General features: G+C 44.4%; 1 non-coding gene across 1 annotated transcript; it reads right to left on the bottom strand.

Annotated features, from left to right (window-relative positions):
• Positions 1 to 6,445: 6,445 nt before the first annotated feature.
• Positions 6,446 to 6,548, bottom strand: LOC118759145 (U6 spliceosomal RNA). Its single transcript, XR_004995999.1, has one exon. It is a non-coding gene; the product is annotated as a U6 spliceosomal RNA (small nuclear RNA).
• Positions 6,549 to 7,962: the final 1,414 nt, after the last annotated feature.

Genomic DNA, 7,962 nt, shown 5'->3' with positions numbered 1-7,962 from the left:
GACCCATATTCTATGCTGGTGCTGGGATTCGCTAGCCGTTGATGTGAACAGGTTCAGCCTGGTCTGCTCCCCACCTATGCCATATGTATGATGGTTGGTATCTTCCTTTCACCTGGTCTGGGTTTCTACATGTCGTGGTTCTTGTGCTCACCTGTAGGGGCGGTGTTCTGCCAGAGGAGTTTCTCATGCTCCTCCTTCAGAACCTCTCCCTGTGCCTGGTCTTGTGCGTACTGGCGGTTCCACAGGCCAGCCCACATTGCTGGCCTTGAATCCATTTCACTTCTTAGTGTTGGCTGTTTCACCCCAGCCAAAGCTTGTCCATACCCAGACACTGCTCACACATGCCTCCGTAGGGGCAGAAACCCAGCCTAGTCTGTCCTACATCTATCCAGGTTCTCCAGAGCACCAGACGGTACTGGTGTCTAATCCAGTTTGGTGCACCCATGCTCAGTCCACAATTGTGCCTATGGAGATAACAGCCATATCCAGACCAGAACGCAGCCCCCACTCCAGCTCCCGCACCCTCCCATGGGCATCCCAACCCAGCAGTGGTGTACTCTCGCAGCTCCCCAACCAAGTCTATTCCCAGCCCTAGATTGTGCGTGTGCCAGTGGCTGCTCTGCCCCAGTTGGCTTAGCCCCTCACCTGTCTCAGCCTTTGCCTTCGATGCTGTGCGGTAGTATCCCTGGCTCATGAAGACCAGTTGGGATAGAAGCCTAGGTCCAAATGACGTGTGCTCCATTCCGATTTCTATTCTTTTTTGTGAGTTGAAGTTTGCTTGGCCTTGCCCAGTCCACCCCCTTCCATTTGCAGCTCGGCCCACTCCACATCCTATTTTAGGATGCAACTTCAGGTGGTGCTGCCTTGACCTGCCCAGATTGCCATCGGTTCCTTTACCCGTAAGTGATGGCAGGTGCCATGGTCACTCCTAGCTTAGCCCACCGCCACCCCATCTCGCAAGCTAACCTGCAGGACTTGTATCTCCACAGGGCCCACACTTCCCCCACAGAGTTTGCCTCCTGACCAAATTCTCTGTCATACTGGTTAGTGTCTTGACCCTGCCAAATGTGACCAGTCCACTATTCCACCACCCAGTCAAGTAATGGTACCTAGCCCTGCCAGACAGGCCCCATCCATAGCTTTGGTGTGGACTGGTGTGTGGCAGCCAGTGATGCTCTATGCTAACAGCCCGTCTCAGGATTCCTGATTTGGCTGGTGAATGGCCTGAGTCCCCAGTCTTGGATCTGGAGTGGCAGGTGCACCCCCCACCCACAGCTGCCATGCTGCAGGGAGCACAAGCTGCCCCCAACCCTGAGGCCCGGACCTCCTATTGATTTTATTACTTTTTTTTAGTATTGAATTTTTAAAAGTTAATTACATTGCAGTATGTGACACAATTTCATAGGCTCTGGGATTCCCCCTACCCCTTCCCAAACCCTCACCCCATGGTGGATTCCTCCTCTTTGTTGCAGTATTATCATTCAAATTCAGTTGAGATTCTTTCATCGCAAGCATATACCAAGCATAGAATGCAGCATCTTATTGTCCCAATAATATCAATGGCTTTTTGGGGAGACCATCTCTGGTCTGAAGGTAGAGCTGGCAGAATATCATCCCAATCAATTGAAAGCCCCAACATAGCATCAGGAACAATTTACAACGTTATGGAATTAATTGACATACTATTGAGTAACCACTATGTTAAAACAAATGCAGCTTCTTAATCACATCCTGTGACTACTTCATTGACATTTCAATTTTAGTTTATATACAACCGGCTTCTATACACCTTAAAATGGCCATAGGTTACCATTCAGCTGTCTCGTGTCTATTTTCATTTTAGTATTTAGCAGTTTACGGTTTTGAAGTATAATTTTGCTGAACCTGGCAGCATTTAGTCTAAACTGGCGTATAACTCTAAGAAGGCATATGTCAACAGTTGAGGTGCCGAATAGTTTTAGCAGGGGTGTGCAAAGAAATCTTTCATATCCCAGTGAAGAGTAACTAATCTGTGTCTTGCTTATTAAGGTATGTGTGAGTCCACGCTGACCATTTCCTGTCTGATTCTAAGCTTTCCTTGTTGTTCTCTATCTATCCTAGTTTTTTGTTTGTTTGCTTGTTTTGATGGGTTTCTGGAGCGATCCTGATGGTTATTGCAAGAGGGGGTGGGGACCCAAGGTTGGAACCAAGCAAGGACCTGAGAAAGCTCCTCTCCTTAGTCCCGAAGGAAGTTTACTGTTCTTCTGTTTCTGCGGACCGCTCCTGGCTCCTGGCTGTTGTTTTGATGACCTTGGATCCTGCAAGGAAGGTTTTGGACTTTTTCCATCCCATGTGGTGGATCCCTAAGGAGCTGGGTGACCTCAGAGTTCTAGGCCTCCGAAGGCATTCCAATTCCCCGTGGTCTCCTTGGCAGTTGGGATGTAGTCCTTGGTGCCTGTACTGATAGTCCTTGGTGAGGATCTGGGAGTCTTCAGGGTTGGGACACAAGCCTTCTCCTGTCCACCTGCTCCACTCTGGCCCACCCCCTCCCGCTCCATGCATATGACCTCCTGCTAACAGGTTGTCAGGATCACTCCTGATTCCCCCCATATGCCTTTGTAGTTTTACTATTGTCTAATGCTGATTTGAGTCTGTTGTCTATGACAAGTTATGATCCTGATAGGTTATACTTCACATCTTCCTCACACATTCTAAGGAGATGGAAGATTTCTCTGCCCTCCTGCCCATTTTCTGAGTCACTTAGGGTCTTAAAAGTATATCAGGCTTTACAATTCTTTGATGTAGATCATAAGCAGTCTGACTCACATTGGTTGTTTGTTCGTTGGTTACATGAAATATCTTATTGCATGTGAGATAGGCTGTTGCAGGTTGAGATAATGTTACATTTTACAGGTACTATTTTTCATATTGACATCATTTCATCTTAAATTAAGGCAAACATGTGGTATCTAACTTTTTGGGGTTAGCTCATTTCCCTAAGCATTATGGTTTCCAGCTGGGCCCATTTGGCCACAAAGAACTGCATTTTGGTATTTTTTTAATGGCGGAGTAGTATTCCATGGAGTAAATGAACCATATCTTTCTTATCCAGTCTTCTGTTGATGGGCATTTCTGTTGCTTCCATGTTTTTGCAATTACTGATTGTGCTGCTATGAACAAGCTGCCCCCCAACCCCAAGATCCAGACCTCCCATTTATTTTCAAAAAGAAAAAAAAAAAAGAAAGAAAAGAAAAGAATAATCAAGTGCATTGAAATAGTGGTACAGCTAACACAAATTTGGCATTAACAAGGCCCAGAATTCTCTCTTGTTATTGGCTGCTTTTCTCCCAGCAGTATAGCACTTGTTTAGGTATAAGGCAGCCTAGCCAGTTGCTTACAATTTGGGAGGTCATGTCCTCTTTTCCTGTAGATAAGGACCTGGAGAGAGAGAGATGCTTACTCCCTACATGCTGCTGGAATCCATGTGCATATGTAGTAGAGCCGCCTTCTTTTTTTTTTTTTTAAAGATTTATTTATTTTTATTGAAAGGAAGAAGGAGATACAGAGAGAAAGATCTTTCATCTGCTGGGTCATTCCCAAGTGGTCAGAGCTGAGCTGATTTGAAGCCAGGAGCACAGGGTCCCAAGGCTTTGGGCCATCCTCACTTGTTTTCCCAGGCCACGGCAGGGAGCTGGATGGGAGGTGGAGCAGCCAGGACATGAACTGGCGCCCATATGGGATCCTGGTACATGCAAGGTGAGGACGTTAACCACTATTGCTACCGTGCCAGGTCCCATGGAGCCTTCTTGATGGGCCACACTCAAGCACAACTCATGTGAGAAGACAATTCTACTTTGCAATGGCTCCTGGTGGGCGTGTATGAGGTTCTGAGCATCAGGGGGCACTGTATGCTGACATCCTTGACCCAGGAGTCACCTGGGGTTTCTGTTGAATGCATATTTAAGGGCTATCCATTTATCAACTTAATACAATTTTGGATTCAGTTCCTTCTCCAATGTGAAATAGTCATACCCACTATATTCCCTTGGTTTCAACCCGTGACTGGGCCTTCTCTGTTCTACTTAACAGCCTCATCTATGCTGTCTTTTCAACTGCAAAACAAGAAGCTCCTGCATTCTTCTTCCTCACTTACAACCTAGATGATAACATGAGGTTGTAAAATATACTTGTGCAAGTGTTTCTGGAGTGCATGGTCTTTCTTCCTTTCTCTCCACCATTAACATGACTAATGGATTCCTCCCACAGTCAAGACTGCCTTTAATTGCTGTTGGCTGTGTGTTCTTTGGGAAGAACCCAAATTGCTCTATTTCCTGTGCCTAATCTCCAAACAGTTATCAGCATTCTACTCTGGATCGGTGCTCCAGCCACACTGCCCCTCATTTATTTCTACCCTCCCTTGTTGCTGAGCTCATGGCCAAATCCTTCCCTGCCATTTATTTCCCATACACCCCATTACTGAACTCTTACCAGTCTCAGTTGCTGGTATCATTCTCCCTTTCCACAGAGGCCATCTGTAACCCTATACAAAATGCATTTGTAGAAGCATATTTTCTATTTAACTCTGGAGTAATGCACCTTGGTTATCAATTATTGTAGCCAAAGATTATTGTTGCAAAATATCTGATGTAATCCTCTTCTCATTTTTCTGTTAAGAACGCTTCCTTTCCCCAACCTCTTTGAATTGCCTATAGTTTACTATGGCATGTATATTTCCATTGCAATGCTCTGCCAGTTCCAAATAAGTATCATTATGTTTCAGGAAGTTTTCTTCTCTGATCACTGTCTTTGCTTAAGCAGATGGACTGTAGCTTTAGTCTACACTGTAGATGAGGGCCTAGGAAAGGTTGGGCACGTTTGAGCACGTGGAGTTCTGTGGGCTCCTGCTAACACATCCACTGACTCCAGGAGGGAAAGGTCACTGAAATCCCAGCCATTTACTCCACCAGTCCCCCACCTCCCATTTCATAAAGCAAGAGGGGCTCATTTGTTTTTGATCACGCTTGGGTATCCAACTTGGGCGTTCTCTCCCTTTTTTTCCTCATAGGCAACTCTCTTGCCCATTCATGATGGGTATTTCTTTGTGTTGGGAAGTCCACACTCACATGTTAATATGTTCAGTCTTTATATAAATCATGCTGTTGAATTCTTATTTCTGTGAAGGCAAGAACCCGGAATGATGATTGAGATGCCTGTAACACAGCCATTACCACCACTTAGCTCCAGCACAGTTTCAACCCTTCCCAAATGGAATTCACGTACCATCCATACCAGCCATGCCCTGTTCCTACACACCCTGGCAACCACTAAGGTGCATCTGCTTTGGTGGATTTGTCTATTCTGGGTGCGCCACAGAAACTGAAACAGGTAAGATGTACTCATGTGTCTGGTTTCTTTCCCTCGGTATGTTGATTCCAAGGTTCTTCCAGGGTGTAGTGCAACTCAGCACCTGACTACTGGGTAAGATCTGGTTAGGTTGTGTCTGTCTCTTGGCTATGTATTGGATAGTACTGTTGCAAGTGTTTGTGTGCAGTTTTTCATGTGGACAGATGTTTTAAGTTATCTGGAGTAAACTGCCGGATCATGAGATGATTTTACATTTAACTTCTCAAGGAACAATCATATTGTTTCCCACAGAAGCTGTACCATTTCATAGATAATTCCAATCAGCAATGTCCAAAGGTTCCAATTTCAACACATTTTCAACACCAGTGTTGCAAATAGCTTAGCCTGCTGCAATGTTTTCAAGTTTTGAAAAATTTCTATTTGGTGGAAGACAGGGAGATATAGAGGGAGAAATTGACGTATGGAGGAGTGGAAAAAGGAGAGTGAGTGACCACGGGTTATCTGCTGGTTCACACTCTGAGATTCACAGTGATCAAGACAGGACCAGGCAGACCTCCCACATGGGTGGCAGGAACCAGCTACTAGAGTCCATCACAGCTGTTTCCCAGGGTCTGCATTTGCAGGAAGCTGGAGCCAAGAGCTAAAGCTAGGAACAGAACTCAGATACTCTGACGGGGGAGGCAGATAACCCAAACCAACCAGTGCCCTAACTGCTGGGCTAAATGCCCACCCACTTTGTTTTTAATAAACCATACTGATGGATATTACACAATATCTCACTGTGGTTTGGTTTGCATTTCTGTTATGATTAGATATTAATCATCTTTTCATATGCTTACTGGATTTTGCATATTTCCTTTGAAGTTTTAGTTTTGTGTTGTTTTGAATGAGCGTATTCACATAGCACTTTCCATGACAGTTTCTGCTTTCCATCACTTGAATGACTCTGCAAAAACAGTCCATTTTTGGCTTCCATTCTGCTTGTCTGGGCTTACTCCAAAAATGAACTTTTTGGAAGATTTAGAAAGGTGCTTTATTTTAATTCCTGACTGCTTCAGATAAAGAAAACATTGCGAAAAGGGCTGTGGGATTTTTATTTTTTTTAAATATGGAACGCTTCACGAATTTGCGTGTCATCCTTGCACAGGGGCCATGCTAATCTTCTCTGCATAGTTCCAATTTTAGTATATGTGCTGCCGAAGCGAATATGGGCTGTGGGATTTTAATTGCACCTCTTTGCAATTGAGCATCAGCTAACTTACTCATGGACCTTTACCTATCTGTGTCCTTTGTGGAAATCTAGCATCAGGTTGAAAAGATGACTGAGATTAGAAAGGGAGCAATGCTCCCTCTGAGAAAACATACAAGACCATGTGTGTCACAAAATCTCAAATATGTGCGCTTAAAAGGCGCAGTCAACTTGGGCTAATTTTTTTTTTTTTTTTTTTTTAAAGGCAGAGTGACAGAAACTTTCCATCTGCTGGTTCACTTCCCAAATGAATGACTACAACAGTTGGGGCTGGGCTAGGCTGAAGCCAAGAACCTGGAACTCTATGCTGGTCACCTTTGCAGGTGTTGGGGTCCAAGGACTTGGGACTATCCTCCACTAACTTTCCAAGCATAGTAGCAGGGAGCTGGATTGGAAGCAGAGAAGGTAGGGCTCAAACCAGTGCTCTGACATGGGATGCTGGTGCCATAGGCAGCGGCTTAACCCACTGCACCACAATTTGAAAGTTTTCAATATATTTCAGTTTATAAAGTCTAATTTATTACTTTTCTTGACAAATATTTGTGTCAGATTTAAGAAGTGTGACCAATTCAAGGTCAAGCAAGTTACTTTTAGCACTTACATTTAGGTTTTGATTAATTTGGAGTTAATTTTGCATGTGATAGGATATTGGCCCAGGGTCATTTGTCTGTCATTGTCTAGTTGTTCCAGCAACATTCCCTGAAGAGATTTTCCTTCATACCTTGATCAAGAAAATCAAGGGACTAGAGAGGGGTAGGCTTGTTTCTGGGCTGATAATCGTAAATGACAGCATACTTTCACTTAATTATCTTGTTAATGAAAACCATGCACAATTTGATATAAGGTCTGTTCATTTTATCATTATTTTGGTCCTTTTATCTAAAAATGTATAATTAATGATTGATTCCTTTGTATGCTACTAAATGCTGTAAAAACATTACTGGTTTATGCTATTTGGTATTTTTTAGTGAGAAATTCAGTGCACACCTCCTCACCCATTCAGAACTTAACAGTCACAAAGAATATATAGTGTATTTGCAGTAGAAAGAGGTAAAACAAGGCCCAGCACAGCAGCCTAGTGGCTAAAGTCCTTGTCTTGCATGTGCCAAGATCCCGTATGTACACCAGTTCATGTCCCGGCTGCCCTGCTTCCCATCCAACTCCCTGCTTGTGGCCTGGGAAGGCTGTCAAGGATAGCCCAAAGCCATGGGATACTGCTCCTATGTGGGAGACCCAGAAGAAGCTTCAGGTTCCTGGCTTCAGATCGACTCAGCTCTGGCCATTGCGGCCCCTTGGGGAGTGAATCAGTGGACAGAAGAGCTTCCTCTGCCTCTCCTCCTCTCTGTATATCTGACTTTCTAATAAAAATA

The sequence above is a fragment of the Ochotona princeps genome, chromosome 19 (assembly GCF_030435755.1).
Source record: "Ochotona princeps isolate mOchPri1 chromosome 19, mOchPri1.hap1, whole genome shotgun sequence".
Classification (NCBI taxonomy): Eukaryota; Metazoa; Chordata; class Mammalia; order Lagomorpha; family Ochotonidae; genus Ochotona; species Ochotona princeps.
The sequence above is the reverse complement of the archived record's forward strand: the minus strand, read 5'-3'. Positions and strand labels throughout refer to the sequence as shown.